This window comes from Zingiber officinale, chromosome 9B (assembly GCF_018446385.1).
Source record: "Zingiber officinale cultivar Zhangliang chromosome 9B, Zo_v1.1, whole genome shotgun sequence".
NCBI lineage: Eukaryota > Viridiplantae > Streptophyta > Magnoliopsida > Zingiberales > Zingiberaceae > Zingiber > Zingiber officinale.
The window spans coordinates 78,428,570-78,445,841 of record NC_056003.1 but is presented as its reverse complement, the minus strand read 5'-3'; positions in this window follow the sequence as shown (position 1 = coordinate 78,445,841).

Genomic DNA, 17,272 nt, shown 5'->3' with positions numbered 1-17,272 from the left:
CAGTTGGCGTCTGTTCGACCTAGGATTTTCGATAGGAAATTCGAAGTCTGAATCGGACAGCCCAAAGGCTGTCAAACATTTCATTTATTATGTTTATCTGTACTAACTGTGTTTTGCAGGATATGTTTGTATTTTGGGTCTAACATATCTTGCAAGTACAAAAGAGTAAAGTTTTCCCTCGGATAAACAGTGTCCGAGGCGCCTCCATGGAGCTTGGAGGCACCTCGGGTGCAAAGAGATCAGTTGGCTGTGAAGTGGGGTTGAAGGTGCCTCAAAGGAGTTTGAGGCGTCTTAGACACTGGCTTGAAGGTGCCTCAAAGGAGTCTGAGGTGCCTCAGACACTGGCTTGGAGGCGCCTCAGAGGTTTGTTGGAGGGGTCTCCAGGCAGGGATAAGCAGCAGTCAACAGAGCTTATCGCAGCGCAGAAAGAGGGATAAGTGTTGGTGATTAAGGCACCTTGACTGGCATTAGAGGCGCCTTCAATGTCCAATAAAAGCACATCTAGACCAGAAGTACAAAAAATCAACGAACAAGCAACCCTTCTCCGATAAGCTACTAACGAGACAGTCCGACGAAGCTATAACTCGATGCTGACGACCCAGAGCTTCCAAATTTCTTTTTCCCATTGTTGTTGGTATAATTCTTATTCTGTTTGTATTTAACTTGTAATAATTTTACAATATTATAGTTGTTGCCCACAGTAAAAATTCAACGAACTTGGGCCTTAGAGTAGGAGTCGCCACAGGCTCCGAACCAAGTAAATAACCTGTGTTAGCGTGTGTTTCTCTTATTAATTTCCACTGCGTTTATTACTCGAGTTTTACAAATCCGAAACGAGTGAAAGCCACGAGCGCTATTCACCCCCCTCTAGTGCTTTTCGATCCAACAATTGGTATCAGAGCAGGGTTGCTCTGAATTGGTACAACTACCGTTCGAGCATTTTCTTCTTCGTCGCTTTCTCGTTCATAATTGGTACGCCTTTCGTTTTTTCCTCCAAAACCGTTTTCAAAAAACTCATTCTCATCTTTTCACCATTGGTCAACATTAGCGAAATATCACATTTTCAAAAATTTGAAATAATATTTTTTAATATTATTTTAATAATATTTTATTATTTTATTATATTTTCTCAAAATTCATGAATTTCCATTTCTATCTTTTTCCCACACTACTAATCCAGGATTAAGTCCTGGGACATTCTTTTCCATTGTTTTTCTTTGTGTGCGAGATTCTGCTCTCATGGCTCTCCAAGAAGGGTTCAGTACAGCCCGCCCCTCGCTTTTCACCGGAGACGACTTTGGCTATTGGAAGAACCGGATGGAATACTACCTCAAGACGCAAGTCAAGATATCCAGACCGGTCTCGAACTTCCACGTGACGATGCGGGAGAACTAGTCTCATGCGTCAACTGGGACGCTAGTATAAAGAAGAAGGTTGAAGCCGATGCCAAAGCAACTTGCACGCTACAATGCGGACATACAAAAGAAGAACTCAATAGAGTTGGACCCTTCTCAAGCGCCAAAGAGCTATGGGAGAAGATGATTGACCTGCACGAGGGCACTTCCGATGCTAAAGTAAGTAAACACAATTTAATTTTGAATAAATTGTATAATATTAAATTGCAGGAAGGTGAGATGGCTACCCAACTCCACGCCCGAATACAAGACCTAGTCAACGGGCTTCATGCGATCGACCAAAGGGTGGAGAACAGGGACGTTATAAGGTATGCACTCAACGCTTTTCTGAGGAATACCTTGTGGGCATCCATGGTGGATGCGTACAAGGTATCCAAGGATCTTTCGTCAATAAAATTAGATCAACTTTTTTTCTGAATTAGAATTGCATGAGCAGACTAATGCATGCCCGGTTGAGAAGGGTATTGCCTTAATTGCAGGTACAAGCAGAACCCGGGAAGCTAAAGTAAATCGCAAAACCAAACCCGAGTCCAAAGACGAATCAGACGCAGAAGACGATGACGAGGCTATTTATGAACTGGTAAAGCTCATACGGAAGATATGCAAGCTGAAAAAGGTGACTCAAACGAAGACGAAGGACAAGACTGGAGTCACCTGCTACGGCTGTAACCAGAAGAGGCACTACAAGCCAGATTGTCCAAACAAGAATAAAAGAAGGAAGGTGTTGAAGGAAACTTGGTCTGAGTCATCAGATGAATCCGAGACTGATAAAGAAGAACCGACGAGGTCCCCGCGTTACCAGTGCAAGCGAACATTGTCGAAATCGATTCAGAAACTGAGAGCGAGTCAGAAACTGAGTCCGATCGAAGCCACGGATCCGCATCCGTTTCTGAAGGACCGAACCCCATTGTAAGTGCCCTACTCGCCGAAACTCATTTAGATGAATTGCAAGAGTTAGTACCTTACTTGTTGAAAAAGTTGGCTAAATCCAACGTTCGGGTCAAGTCACTCCAAAAGGAGGTAGCAGCCCTTAAGGAAGTGATTGACTTGAGTTCTTTAACTAAGCTAGTTCAAATTGGAAACTCAACTCAAGTCGAACAACTTGAAGAAGAAAATTCCAATTTGAAAACTCAAATTAAAGAACTCAAGGACACGTTGGAACGGTTCACCATGGGTTCCAAGAATTTGGATCGATTCTTGGAAATCAGCGAGCCATTTACAACAAGTCCGGACTTGGATTCAAAACCAAAAGTAAATATAAATCATATTTATCCTTAGTTAATAGAAATAATAGAAACATAATTCAAGCATGGGTCCCCAGGTTAAACTTGGTTAATCAAGTTGGACTTGGACAATATTGGGTCCCCAAGGATCAGATCCATTATCTTGATAGACCATATCGAGGCTATGATCCAGGGGGAGCCAATAGAAAGACCATCTTTACCAATAGATAGAACTGATTGATGCTTGTTTATTTATTTTTTTATATGCATGGTTAGATTTAGGATAGTCTAAGGACGTAGGCGTAATTTACACTTGTCTAGTTAAATCTAGGGGTTTCAAAAATAAAATTAAATATAATTTCCTTGAGCGATTCTGTCTAGGAAGTGGTGGATGATCCCATATCCAAGAAGGCCAAGTGCCTCGCCACGACCTGGGAACGAATCTTTGAAATACATATTTAATTGACTAATTGGAAAACCTAAGTTTAACTCAAATGTAAATTAATCCTTAGAACTAACCTAAATTAAAGATAATCATGTCATAAAATTACTTAAAAGTACCTGATTGATAACGTAGAATCGGGTGAGAAGGATCTAAGTTAGACTTAGTCTAAAAATAATCAAATACATTCAATTTAAAATAAATTAATTCAACCAAATTCAAATCAACTTAATTAACTCTATAATCAGATGTATTAATTGTTTAAAAATCATTTCAAAAATTTATTTTAAAATCCTTCGAAATTTATTTCTAAAAATTATTTCAAAATCCTTTGAAAATTATTTCAAAAACTTATTTTAAAATCCTTTGAAAAATCATTTCAAAAAATTAATTCAAAAACTTATTTTAAAATCCTTTGAAAATCAATTTTAAATTATTTCAAAAATCCTTAAAAATAAATTTAAAAAATATTTCAAAAATCCTAAAAAAATCAATTTTAAAAATATTTTGAAAACCTTTTAAAAAATCACTTTAAAAAATTATTTGAAAAATCATTTTAAAATTTCTTTTAAAATTATTTGAAAAATCATTTTAAAATTATTTGAAAAATCATTTTAAAAAATTCTTTAAAAATTATTTGAAAAATCATTTTAAAAATTCTTTAAAAATTATTTGAAAAATAATTTTAAAAATTCTTTAAAAATTATTTAAAAAATCATTTTAAAAATTCTTTAAAAATTATTTGAAAAATCATTTTAAAAAATTCTTTAATAAATTATTTGAAAAATCATTAAAAGAATTCTTTAAAAATTAATTGAAAAATCATTTTAAAAATTCTTTAAAACTATTTGAAAAATCATTTTAAAAATTCTTTAAAAATTATTTGAAAAATAATTTTAAAAATTATTTAAAAATTATTTGAAAAATCATTTAAAAAAATTCTTTAAAAATTATTTGAAAAATCATTTTAAAAAATTCTTTAAAAATGATTTGAAATATCATTTTAAATTTTTTTTATAAATTAATTGAAAATTCATTTTAAAAATTCTTTAAAAATTATTTGAAAAATCATTTAAAAAAATTCTTTAAAAATTATTTGAAAAATTATTTTAAAAATTCTTTTAAAAATTATTTGAAAAATCATTTTAAAAATTCTTTAAAAATTAATTGAAAATTCATTTTGAAAATTCTTTAAAAACTATTTGAAAAATCATTTTAAAAATTATTTATAAATTAATTTAAAATTCATTTTAAAAATTCTTTAAAATTAGTTAAAAAATAATTTTAAAAAATTCTTTTAAAATTATTTAAATCATTTTGAAAATTCTTTGAAAAATCATTTTAATTTTTTTTTTAAAAATTCTTTGAAAAATCATTTAAAAAAATTCTTTAAAAATTATTTGAAAAATCATTTTAAAAATTCTTTAAATGTTATTTGAAAAATCATTTTAAAAATTCTTTAAAAATTATTTGAAAAATAATTTTAAAAATTCTTTAAAAGTTTTTTGAAAAATCATTTTAAATTCTTTAAAAACTTATTTTAACTAAGTGTTTTGATATCACAAAACCAACTAATTTATTTTTCAAAGTCAAAATAATTTTTTAAATGGAAGTATTTCTCAAACTTAGATTTTAAAAGAAAAAGTTATATTTCCAAATTTATGACAAATGTTTAAAAATTTTAAAAGAAACACTTAGATTTTAAATGTTTACAAGAAAATATGTTTAAAAAGCTAAGTGTTTACTTCTATACTCACTTTTCTCTCTTATTTATTTTGATATCTGGCAAAGGGGGAGAGTATAAGGAAATTCAAAGGAAAATTAAAATTAAAAAGAAATTTTATTAAGGGGGAGCTTCTATTAAGGGATCTTTAATGTGCTTATGTTTTATTTATGCTTGTGCTCACTTATGCTTATCTTTATTGCATTTTTTTACTTAACTTTGAATTTCGGTTGCCATAATCAAAAAGGGAGAGATTGTTGGTGCAGGAAGCATTCGACAATCGAACCAAAGTTTTAATAATGGCAAAGGATTCAAAGTTAAGTTTATTTGTTATTTGATATGTCTGATTGAGTGTTTCAGGAAAGTCCTAACTGCGGTTAGGTAAGGGAAAAACCCTAGGGGCGGTAACCCTAGGTCATAGGGGTGGTAACCCTATGCAAAAAGTCTCGGTGAGTCGGAGCTTTGGGCAAAAATCCTAGGGGGCGGTAACCTTAGGTTGAAATCCTGGTGTCACGAACCGGGTAGAAGTTTGGACGAGTCGTGGACCGGACGTCCAGCATGAAGACCGGAAGCATCAGACCGGACGTTGAGAAAAGGTAAACTCTCCTGAGCGGAGTAGGTGAGGACGCGTTCCTCGTGGAGGGAACAGTAGGCATCGGTTCGACCTAGGATTTCCGGTGGGAAATTCGAAGTCAAAATCGGACAACCCAAAGGCTGTCAAACATTTCATTTATTATTTTTATCTGTACTAACTGTGCTTTGAAGGATATGTTTGTGTTTTGGGTCTAACATGTCTTGCAGGTACAAAAGAGCAAAGTTTTCCCTCGGATGAACAGTGCCCGAGGCGCCTCCATGGAGCTTGGAGGCGGCTCAGGTGCAAAGAGATCAGCTGGCTGAAGTGGGGCTGAAGGTGCCTCAAAGGAGTTTGAGGCGCCTTAGACACTGGCTTGAAGGCGCCGCAAAGGAGTCTGAGGCGCCTTAGACACTGCCTTGGAGGCGCCTCAGAGGTTTGTTGGAGGCGCCTCCAGGCAGGGATAAGCAGCAGTCAACGGAGCTTATCACAGCGCAGAAAGAGGGATAAGTGTTGGGGTTTAAGGCGCCTTGACTGGCATTAGAGGCACCTTCAACGTCCAATAAAAGGACATCTCGACCAGTAGTACAAAAAATCAACGAACAAGAAACTCTTCTCCGATAAGCTGCTAACAAGAAAGTCCAACAAAGCTATAACTCGAGGCCGCCGACCCGGAGCTTCCAAATTTCTTTTTCCCATTGTCGTTGGTATAATTCTTATTCCATTTGTATTTAACTTGTAATAATTTTACGATATTATAGTTGTTGTCCGCAGTAAAAGTTCAACGAACTTGGGCCTTGGAGTAGGAGTCTGCACAGGTTCCAAACCAAGTAAACAACCTGTGTTAGTGTGTGTTTCTCTTATTAATTTCCGCTGCGTTTATTACTCGAGTTTTACGATTCCGATGTAACGACCCAATTTTCCCTATTTCAAGTTCTAAAAGTCCATAAAAATATTTGGAAATACTTTTAAAATATTCTAGAGATTTTTAGGAATTTTTAGAGTATTTTTACGTAATTTTTGGAGGTCGTTTAGTAGGGTTACAAAAAGAAAGAAGGTTTTAAAAAAAAAACGTTGAAGGTGAGATTCGAACCCACGACCTCGGGTCGGGTCGGACTGACCCAAGCAAAACCAGCCCAACCAGCTGAGCTACACGGTTTTGTTAACCTTATATGGTGAGAATTAAGTTTATAGCATAGTTAATGATTAGAGAATAAATTGAGAAAAAGTGCGCGGCTGAGGGATTGAAGCCGAGTCCCTTCGATTCGGTTAAAAGCCGGCTGACCAACTGGGATAGCGGCCGGTGTTAATTAAGGAAAGAGTGAATAATTCTTAAGCAGTAGTTAGATGATAAAAACCCTAGTTATAAGAAGAGGACTTAAGTTTCACCCGTGACCAAAAAAAAAAAACTCTCGATTCCTCTCCTCTTCTCACGCGATGGCGCATCTCTCCACGGGGGAAACCGCAGCGAGCAAAGCTAGGGCATTGCGGTGGCCGGCGAGCACTCTTCTCCGAGAGGTCATCACACCACCGAGCTCCTCTTGTCAAGAAGAGGCGCGAGCACAAGAAGAAGCCGAGTATTTCAAGCCTCCGAGCCCTAGATCTTCTTCCTCTCCTTCGGTTGTAAGTCCAAGCAAATCCCGGTGAGTAGCTACTCACCTGCAGTAGGAGTTGCTCCGAATCTTTGGATTTCGTTTCCTTGTTTTCGGATTTGTAGTTCCCCTTGATGTGAATCTGCCGTGAGTTCCCTGGTTGGATGAATTCGGCGGTGAACCTTGGATAAGTGGCTTTCCTTGTTTCTGAATCATGCTTTGAAAGTGATAGAATTTAGGGGTCTAGGATGACTGCCGTGGGTTTCAAAGAAGGATTAATAAATTGTTTAGTTTGATTGAGCATGTAGAATTGTGTTAAGCCAAATCTATGCTTGCTAGGGATTTTTGCCATGCACAGTTGAGTTTCCGGTTGGTTCTTTGCTGTCCTGTTTTGGATCATACCGTACAGATTACTATGGTTACCTCATGTTGCTGCCGTGAGTTCATCTAAGGATACATTCTTTTGGCTTGCTGTTGAATTCATTGAGTTGTGTTTTATGCTCGAATCTCCTTGCTTTAAGATCATATTGTACAGTGTTAAGGTTGTTTAGGGATTAGTTTTGGACAGCATATTAAAGAAGCCTGAAGTTGTATTCTTTTGCTTTATTTATAGCATGTTTAGAAAGTTTGAAGTAGCATTCTGTTGCCTATTTTATAGCACGTTAAAGAAGCCTGAAGTTGTATTCTTTTGCTTTATTTATAGCATGTTTAGAAAGTTTGAAGTAGCATTCTGTTGCCTATTTTATAGCACGTTAAAGAAGCCTGAAGTTGTATTCTTTTGCTTTATTTATAGCATGTTTAGAAAGTTTAAAGTAGCATTCTGTTGTCTATATTACAGCATGTTTAGAAGGCCCAAAGTTACTTTCTTTTGCTCTATTCTATAGCATGATTAGTAAGTTCAGATGTGCTTTCTTTTCCTTTATTTACAGCATGTTAGAAGTTCAGATTATACCTTTCTTTTGCCTTGTTTGATAACATGCTTAGAGAGAGTTTAGATTGGTTTCCCTTGTATTATTTTTAATAAGCAGATTTTTATAAGTATAGTATGCAGATTTTTAATAAGCAGATTTTCATAAGCATTGCTTACAGATTTTGATAAGTATTGCATGCAGAACTTCAATTTTAGGACAGATTTTTATTAAGCTTAATATGCAGAATTTTATTAGCATAGTAGGCAGTTTTTTTGGTTTAAGCATTTCAAAGATAGAATTTGTTTAAACATTTCAGTTTCTCTTTAAAGAAGTATTCTGTTAGAAGTATTAACAAGTATAAGAAAGATAAAGAAAAGAAAGAAAAAGGCCAAGGCCTTAAGTAGATCCCAAAGTCAAGACTTTAGGGATTTTTGGCACACAAGGTGCTTATTAAAATGCCAAGGCATTTAAAGAAGAAGTAATTAAGATAATAAGTATTTTACTTTTAAAGGGCATGTACCGGACACAAGGTCCAAGGGATGGGCTCCAAGATGCCTCTAGGCACAAGGCCTAGAAGTATCTTAGTAGTTTCGGGATTAGCTACCTCGATTCTTATTAAGAATGCGCGCAAAGTGGTACAATGCCGGGCCCAAGAGAAGTTGATTATTATTTTAAAGTATTAAAGTATATGTTTTGAAACAAATGAAACAAGCTTCAAATATGTTTAGAATTAGAAAGTTTAGTTTCTTATTATTTGAAGCATGCAGTAGTAGTTTTATTTGTTTCTTGCTATTAGATTATTCAGCATGTTTAGCTTTATTTGCTCTCAGCATGCAGTTAGAGTTTTATTGGTTTATGAGCATGATTAGCTATACATGTTTAGTATTTCGGTTAGTATGATTCCTTTATTGGATTATGAGCATGATTAGCTATACATGTTAGTATTTCAGTTAGTATGATTCCTTTGCTATTTATGAGCATGAGTAGCTTTACATATTAGCATTCAGTTTTAGCATGTTTTTATTTATATACATGCATATCGAGTTTTTGTGAGTAGATAGCGCTCACTAAGCTTTATGCTTATAGACTGCACTTCCTCCTACTGCAGATAAAGGAAAGGAAAAGATTTGGCAAGGAAGGCAACAAGGTGGTGGTGATGAAGGTGTGTGATGGCTGGACTATGGGGAGATCAAGAGTTTGCTAAGGAATTGTTAAGACTTTTCTGTTTAGAGTTCTTTAGTTTTCTTTAAATGCTATTATGAGTCAAGATTGTAATTAAGTTTATTCCGCATTTGTAGTTGGGTTCTATTGATGGAGTGATATTGTTGTTTGCTATTATTAGGGTAGTTTCCTTCCTTTATTTGTGATATTATACTGCGTGGTTGTGAAGATATATGTTCCAGCCGCCTGTGGCTGAGTATAGTTTGTTTGTATTGATGATTTGGTCACCGGTACAGGGGAGATTCTGCCGAAATTTTTCGGTAGAGATTTCTCGTAGTTAAGTAGCGTACCGGTTAAGTAGAGTTAGTAGTTAAGTAGCGGTCACTCTTAGAGAGTAGTAGTAGTAGTAAGAAGGGTGGTCGTTACAGTTGGTATCAGAGCAGTTCCCATTCTTCAGCATCACACACACATCAGCATCATCCTTGCCGTCTTCAAGTAAGAAAGTATTTAAGTTCTTTCTTTATTGCTTTCCTTTATTATTATTTGCAGTATAGAGTGATTGCTTATAAGTGCTTAAGTAAGATAAGAGTTTTTGCTGTTTTCTTTCTTCATATACAAATATGTATGTTTAGAAAGGATAGAGAAATGTTTAGAAGTACCTACTCATAGGTGTTGAAAGTCAAGAATCATGTATAATAAGATATATCTAGAAAGTATAGTGATAATTTTAAGTTTTCTTTTCCTCTGCCTGACTTGATAGCAAGAAGAGGACGTCCCCGTACCGTTCGTACTAAGGACCGAGTTCAGGAGAACGAAGAGCCCAGAACCCCTGGGCCTATTCTCTCTGCAGTTGTTGCTTAACTTCAGAGACAAGTAGCGAGCAGCAGCAAGTGATTGCCAATCTAATGGACAATCAGAAGTCAGCTCCTCCCACTCCCCCTAACCATTTCTGTGGAGACCCCAGTGGTGACTGAAGTCCCATCAGTTGCCTTGGAAGTCGCCACAACACCTAGAAGACAAGAAGCATACCTCATCCAGTGGCTGAAACTGAAACCAGAAAGCTTCTCAGGCACGACTGAGCCCTGGGATGCCAGGCTTGGTTTAAGACACTGGAGAGCGCCATGAAGCTTCTTGACTGGCCAGAAGTCGAGAAGGTCAAGTGTGCCTCTTTCTGCCTATCTGGAGATGCTCGTATGTGGTGGGAACGAGTTAAGAGTAAGAGAGCAGTCAACCAGATGAGCTGGGTTGATTTCGAGACAGAGTTTTACGAAGAAGTCTTCCGTCAAGGGATCACCAATAAACAGTATGAGGAGCTTATGGAATTCAGACAAGGTGACCTGCCAGTAGAAGAAGCGGTTAAAAGATTTAACAGGCTAGCTCACCTTTGCCTAGAGTTAGTAAGTACAGTGAAAGAACGAGTCAGACTGATGCTCCTAATGTTGAGACCAGAAATAACACCTAATGTGAGTAGTGAAACTCACCGACCATAGATTGGTGAAGAGCTGGTCAGCAGGGCATTAGTGAGCACTATCTGAACAGCAACAAGGCTCAACAAACGCAACACAAGCCAGTCAAGATAGAAGACAAGACAGTGGGGAAACAGACACCCTAGTCAAGTAATCAGAACTAGAAGGACAAAGATAACAAGAAAGACCCAAGCAGGAAGATGTTCGGGTAGTCTGTGAGTATCCAAAGGTATTTCCAGAAGAGCTACCTGGACTACCTCCCAACAGAGAAGTGGAGTTTGAAATTGAATTGGTTCCTGGTACCGGTCCAATTTTAAAAGCTTCGTACCGAATGTCTCTAGCAGAGCTAAAAGAGTTACAAGAACAATATCAGGAGCTACTTGACAAGGGTTTTATCCGCCCTAGTCATTCACCTCGGGGAGCTCCAGAGTTGTTCGTTAAGGAGAAAGACGGATCTATGCGGATGTGCATAGATTTTAGAGCACTAAGCAAAGTAACAGTATTTTCAAAGATAGACCTGTGCTCTGGGTACCATCAGTTGGAAGTGAAAGGAATTGATATACCCAGAACAGTTTTCAGGACCAGATACGGACACTACGAGTTTATAGTCATGCCTTTTGGTGTGACTAATGCACCAGCGGTCTTCATGGACTTAATGAACAGAGGTTCTGGTGGTCTGGACTCAAAAGAGATGTTGCGAAATATATTAGTGCCTGCCTGACATGCCAGAGAGTCAAAGCAGAGTACCAGAGACCAGGAGGAATGTTACAACCTCTTCCAATACCAGAGTGGAAGTGGGAAGACGTATCCATGGACTTCATAAAAGGTCTTCCAAGAACTATGAATGGATATGACGCAATATGGGTAGTAGTGGACAGATCGACTAAGTCTGCTCATTTTCTAGCCATCAAGGTGTCCCACTCTATAGAGCAGTTGACACAAATATACGTTAAGGAAGTGATCAGACTTCATGGAGTTCCGAAATCTATTGTTTCTGATAGAGATGGACGTTTCACCTCTCACGTTTAGGAGTGTGTTCATAAGACACTAGGCACCAAACTCAAGTTCAGCACAACCTTCCATCCTCAGACTGATGGACAGATGGAGCGAGTAAATCAGATCTTAGAAGATATGCTCAGGGCTTGTGTACTTGATTTCCAGGGAAGTTGGTGCAAGTATCTGTGCTTAGCTGAATTTGCCTACAACAATAGTTATCAGGCCACTATCAAGATGGCACCTTACGAGGCACTGTATGACAGGAAGTGCAGATCACCTATTTGCTGGCAAGAAGCGAGTGAAAGAAAAGAAATGGAAGTAGAGCTAGGCATTTAGACTGAGATGATAGATGAGACTACTCAGGCTATTCAGAAGATCAGACAGAGAATTGAGACTGCCCAGAGTAGACAGAAGAGTTATGCTGACACACGCCGTTGGCCACTTGAATTCCAAGTAGGGTATTCAGTCTTTCTCAAGGTCGCTCCTATGAAGGGAGTGATGAGATTTGGCAAGAAGGGCAAATTAAGTCCTCGTTATGTAGGACCTTACCTGATCACAGAAAGGATTGGGAAAATAGCTTACAGGCTGGACTTACCACAAGACATGTCAGCAATACACAATGTATTTCACGTCTCCATGCTAAAGAAGTGTCTCCATGACCCGAGCCAAGTGATTCAGCCTCAGTCAGTGCAGATCCAAGAGGATCTTAGTTATGAGAGCAGACCTACACAGATAGTGGACAGAGCAGTCAAGAGACTAAGAAATAAAGAAGTGCCACTAGTGAAGGTTATCTGGCAGAACCAGAAGCACGAGGAAGTCACTTGGGAGCGGGAGGACAGTATGAGACAGAAGTATCCAGAGCTATTCTAAGTTCAAGGACGAACTTTTTATAAGGTATGGGGAATTGTAACGACCCTATTTTCCCTATTCCAAGTTCTAAAAGTCCATAAAAATATTTGGAAATACTTTTAAAATATTCTAGAGATATTTAGGAATTTTTAGAATATTTTTACGTAATTTTTGGAGGTCGTTTAGTAGGGTTACAAAAAGAAAGAAGTTTTTAAAAAAAAAACGTTGAAGGTGAGATTCGAACCCACGACCTCGGGTCGGGTCGGACTGACCCAAGCAAAACCGGCCCTACAAGCTGAGCTACACGGTTTTGTTAACCTTATATGGTGAGAATTAAGTTTATAGCATAGTTAATGATTAGAGAATAAATTGAGAAAAAGTGCGCGGCTGAGGGATTGAAGCCGAGACCCTTCGATTCGGTTAAAAGCCGGCTGACCAACTGGGCTAGCGACCGGTGTTAATTAAGGAAAGAGTGAATAATACTTAACCAGTAGTTAGATGATAAAAACCCTAGTTATAAGAAGAGGACTTAAGTTTCACCCGTGACCTAAAAAAAAAACTCTCGATTCCTCTCCTCTTCTCACGAGACGGCGCATCTCTCCACGGGGGAAACCGCAGCGAGCAAAGCTAGGGCATTGCGGTGGCCGGTGAGCACTCTTCTCCGAGAGGTCATCACACCACCGAGCTCCTCTTGTCAAGAAGAGGCGCGAGCACAAGAAGAAGCCGAGTATTTCAAGCCTCCGAGCCCTAGATCTTCTTCCTCTCCTTCGGTTGTAAGTCCAAGCAAATCCCGGTGAGTTGCTACTCACCTGCAGTAGGAGTTGCTTCGAATCTTTGGATTTCGTTTCCTTGTTTTCGGATTTGTAGTTCCCCTTGATGTGAATCTGCCGTGAGTTCCCTGGTTGGATGAATTCGGCGGTGAACCTTGGATAAGTGGCTTTCCTTGTTTCTGAATCATGCTTTGAAAGTGATTGAATTTAGGGGTTTAGGATGACTGCCGTGGGTTTCAAAGAAGGATTAATAAATTGTTTAGTTTGATTGAGCATGTAGAATTGTGTTAAGCCAAATCTATGCTTGCTAGGGATTTTTGCCATGCACAGTTGAGTTTCCGGTTGGTTCTTTGCTGTCCTGTTTTGGATCATACCGTACAGATTACTATGGTTACCTCATGTTGCTGCCGTGAGTTCATCTAAGGATACATTCTTTTGGCTTGCTGTTGAATTCTTTGAGTTATGTTTTATGCTCGAATCTCCTTGCTTTAAGATCATATTGTACAGTGTTAAGGTTGTTTAGGGATTAGTTTTGGACAGCATATTAAAGAAGCCTGAAGTTGTATTCTTTTGCTTTATTTATAGCATGTTTAGAAAGTTTGAAGTAGCATTCTGTTGCCTATTTTATAGCACGTTAAAGAAGCCTGAAGTTGTATTCTTTTGCTTTATTTATAGCATGTTTAGAAAGTTTGAAGTAGCATTCTGTTGCCTATTTTATAGCACGTTAAAGAAGCCTGAAGTTGTATTCTTTTGCTTTATTTATAGCATGTTTAGAAAGTTTAAAGTAGCATTCTGTTGTCTATATTACAGCATGGTTAGAAGGCCCAAAGTTACTTTCTTTTGCTCTATTCTATAGCATGATTAGTAAGTTCAGATGTGCTTTCTTTACCTTTATTTACAGCATGTTAGAAGTTCAGATTATACCTTTCTTTTGCCTTGTTTGATAACATGCTTAGAGAGAGTTTAGATTGGTTTCCCTTGTATTGTTTTTAATAAGAAGATTTTTATAAGTATAGTATGCAGATTTTTAATAAGCAGATTTTCATAAGCATTGCTTGCAGATTTTGATAAGTATTGCATGCAGAACTTCAATTTTAGGACAGATTTTTATTAAGCTTAATATGCAGAATTTTATTAGCATAGTAGGCGTTTTTTGGTTTAAGCATTTCAAAGATAGAATTTGCTTAAACATTTCAGTTTTCTAAGAAGTATTCTGTTAGAAGTATTAACAAGTATAAGAAAGATAAAGAAAAGAAAGAAAAAGGCCAAGGCCTTAAGTAGATCCCAAAGTCAAGACTTTAGGGATTTTTGGCACAAAAGGTGCTTATTAAAATGCCAAGGCATTTAAAGAAGAAGTAATTAAGATAATAAGTATTTTACTTTTAAAGGGCATGTACCGGACACAAGGTCCAAGGGATGTGCTCCAAGATGCCCCTAGGCACAAGGCCTAGAAGTATCTTAGTAGTTTCGGGATTAGCTACCTCGATTCTTATTAAGAATGCGCGCAAAGTGGTACAATGCCGGGCCCAAGAGAAGTTGATTATTATTTTAAAGTATTAAAGTATAAGTTTTGAAACAAATGAAACAAGCTTCAAATATGTTTAGAATTAGAAAGTTTAGTTTCTTGTTATTTGAAGCATGCAGTAGTAGTTTTATTTGTTTCTTGCTATTAGATTATTCAGCATGTTTAGCTTTATTTGCTCTCAGCATGCAGTTAGAGTTTTATTGGTTTATGAGCATGATTAGCTATACATGTTTAGTATTTCGGTTAGTATGATTCCTTTATTGGATTATGAGCATGATTAGCTATACATGTTAGTATTTCAGTTAGTATGATTCCTTCATTGGATTATGAGCATGATTAGCTATACATGTTTAGTATTTCAGATAGTATGATTCCTTTGCTATTTATGAGCATGAGTAGCTTTACATGTTAGCATTCAGTTTTAGCATGTTTTTATTTATATACATGCATATCGAGTTTTTGTGAGTAGATAGCGCTCACTAAGCTTTATGCTTATAGACTGCACTTCCTCCTACTGCAGATAAAGGAAAGGAAAAGATTTGGCAAGGAAGGCGACAAGGTGGTGGTGATGAAGGTGTGTGATGGCTGGACTATGGGGAGATCAAGAGTTTGCTAAGGAATTGTTAAGACTTTTCTGTTTAGAGTTCTTTAGTTTTCTTTAAATGCTATTATGAGTCAAGATTGTAATTAAGTTTATTCCGCATTTGTAGTTGGGTTCTATTGATGGAGTGATATTGTTGTTTGCTATTATTAGGGTAGTTTCCTTCCTTTATTTGTGATATTATACTGCGTGGTTGTGAAGATATATGTTCCAGCCGCCTGTGGCTGAGTATAGTTTGTTTGTATTGATGATTTGGTTACCGGTACAGGGGAGATTCTGCCAAAATTTTTCGGTAGAGATTTCTCGTAGTTAAGTAGCGTACCGGTTAAGTAGAGTTAGTAGTTAAGTAGCGGTCACTCTTAGAGAGTAGTAGTAGTAAGAAGGGTGGTCGTTACAGTTGGTATCAGAGCAGTTCCCATTCTTCAGCATCACACACACATCAGCATCATCCTTGCCGTCTTCAAGTAAGAAAGTATTTAAGTTCTTTCTTTATTGCTTTCCTTTATTATTATTTGCAGTATAGAGTGATTGCTTATAAGTGCTTAAGTAAGATAAGAGTTTTTGCTGTTTTCTTTCTTCATATACAAATATGTATGTTTAGAAAGGATAGAGTAATGTTTAGAAGTACCTACTCATAGGTGTTGAAAGTCAAGAATCATGTATAAGTAAGATATATCTAGAAAGTATAGTGATAATTTTAAGTTTTCTTTTCCTCTGCCTGACTTGATGGCAAGAAGAGGACGTCCCCGTACCGTTCGTACTAAGGACCGAGTTCAGGAGAACGAAGAGCCCAGAACCCCTGGGCCTATTCTCTCTGAAGTTGTTGCTCAACTTCAGAGACAAGTAGCGAGCAGCAGCAAGTGATTGCCAATCTAATGGCCAATCAGAAGTCAGCTCCTCCCACTTCCCCAGCCATTAATGTGGAGACTCCAGTGGTGACTGAAGTCTTATCAGTTGCCCTGGAAGTCGCCACAACACCTAGAAGACAAGAAGCATACCTTATCCAGTGGCTGAAACTAAAACCAGAAAGCTGAGCCCTGGGATGCCAGGCTTGGTTCAAGACACTGGAGAGCGCCATGAAGCTTCTTGACTGGCCAGAAGTCGAGAAGGTCAAGTGTGCCTCTTTCTGCCTATCTGGAGATGCTCGTATGTGGTGGGAACGAGTTAAGAGTAAGAGAGCAGTCAACCAGATGAGCTGGGTTGATTTCGAGACAGAGTTTTATGAAGAAGTCTTCTGTCAAGGGATCACCAATAAACAGTATGAGGAGCTTATGGAATTCAGACAAGGTGACCTGCCAGTAGAAGAAGCGGTTAAAAGATTTAACAGGCTAGCTCACCTTTGCCTAGAGTTAGTAAGTACAGTGAAAGAACGAGTCAGACTGATGCTCCTAATGTTGAGACCAGAAATAACACCTAATGTGAGTAGTGAAACTCACCGACCATAGATTGGTGAAGAGCTGGTCAGCAGGGCATAAGTGAGCACTATCTGAACAGCAACAAGGCTCAACAAACGCAACACAAGCCAGTCAAGATAGAAGACAAGACAGTGGGGAAACAGACACCCCAGTCAAGTAATCAGAACTAGAAGGACAAAGATAACAAGAAAGACCCAAGCAGGAAGATGTTCGGGTAGTCTGTGAGTATCCAAAGGTATTTCCAGAAGAGCTACCTGGACTACCTCCCAACAGAGAAGTGGAGTTTGAAATTGAATTGGTTCCTTGTACCGGTCCAATTTTAAAAGCTTCGTACCGAATGTCTCTAGCAGAGCTAAAAGAGTTACAAGAACAATATCAGGAGCTACTTGACAAGGGTTTTATCCGCCCTAGTCATTCACCTCGGGGAGCTCCAGAGTTGTTTGTTAAGGAGAAAGACGGATCTATGCGGATGTGCATAGATTTTAGAGCGCTAAGCAAAGTAACAGTATTTTCAAAGATAGACCTGTGCTCTGGGTACCATCAGTTGGAAGTGAAAGGAATTGATATACCCAGAACAGTTTTCAGGACCAGATACGGACACTACGAGTTTAT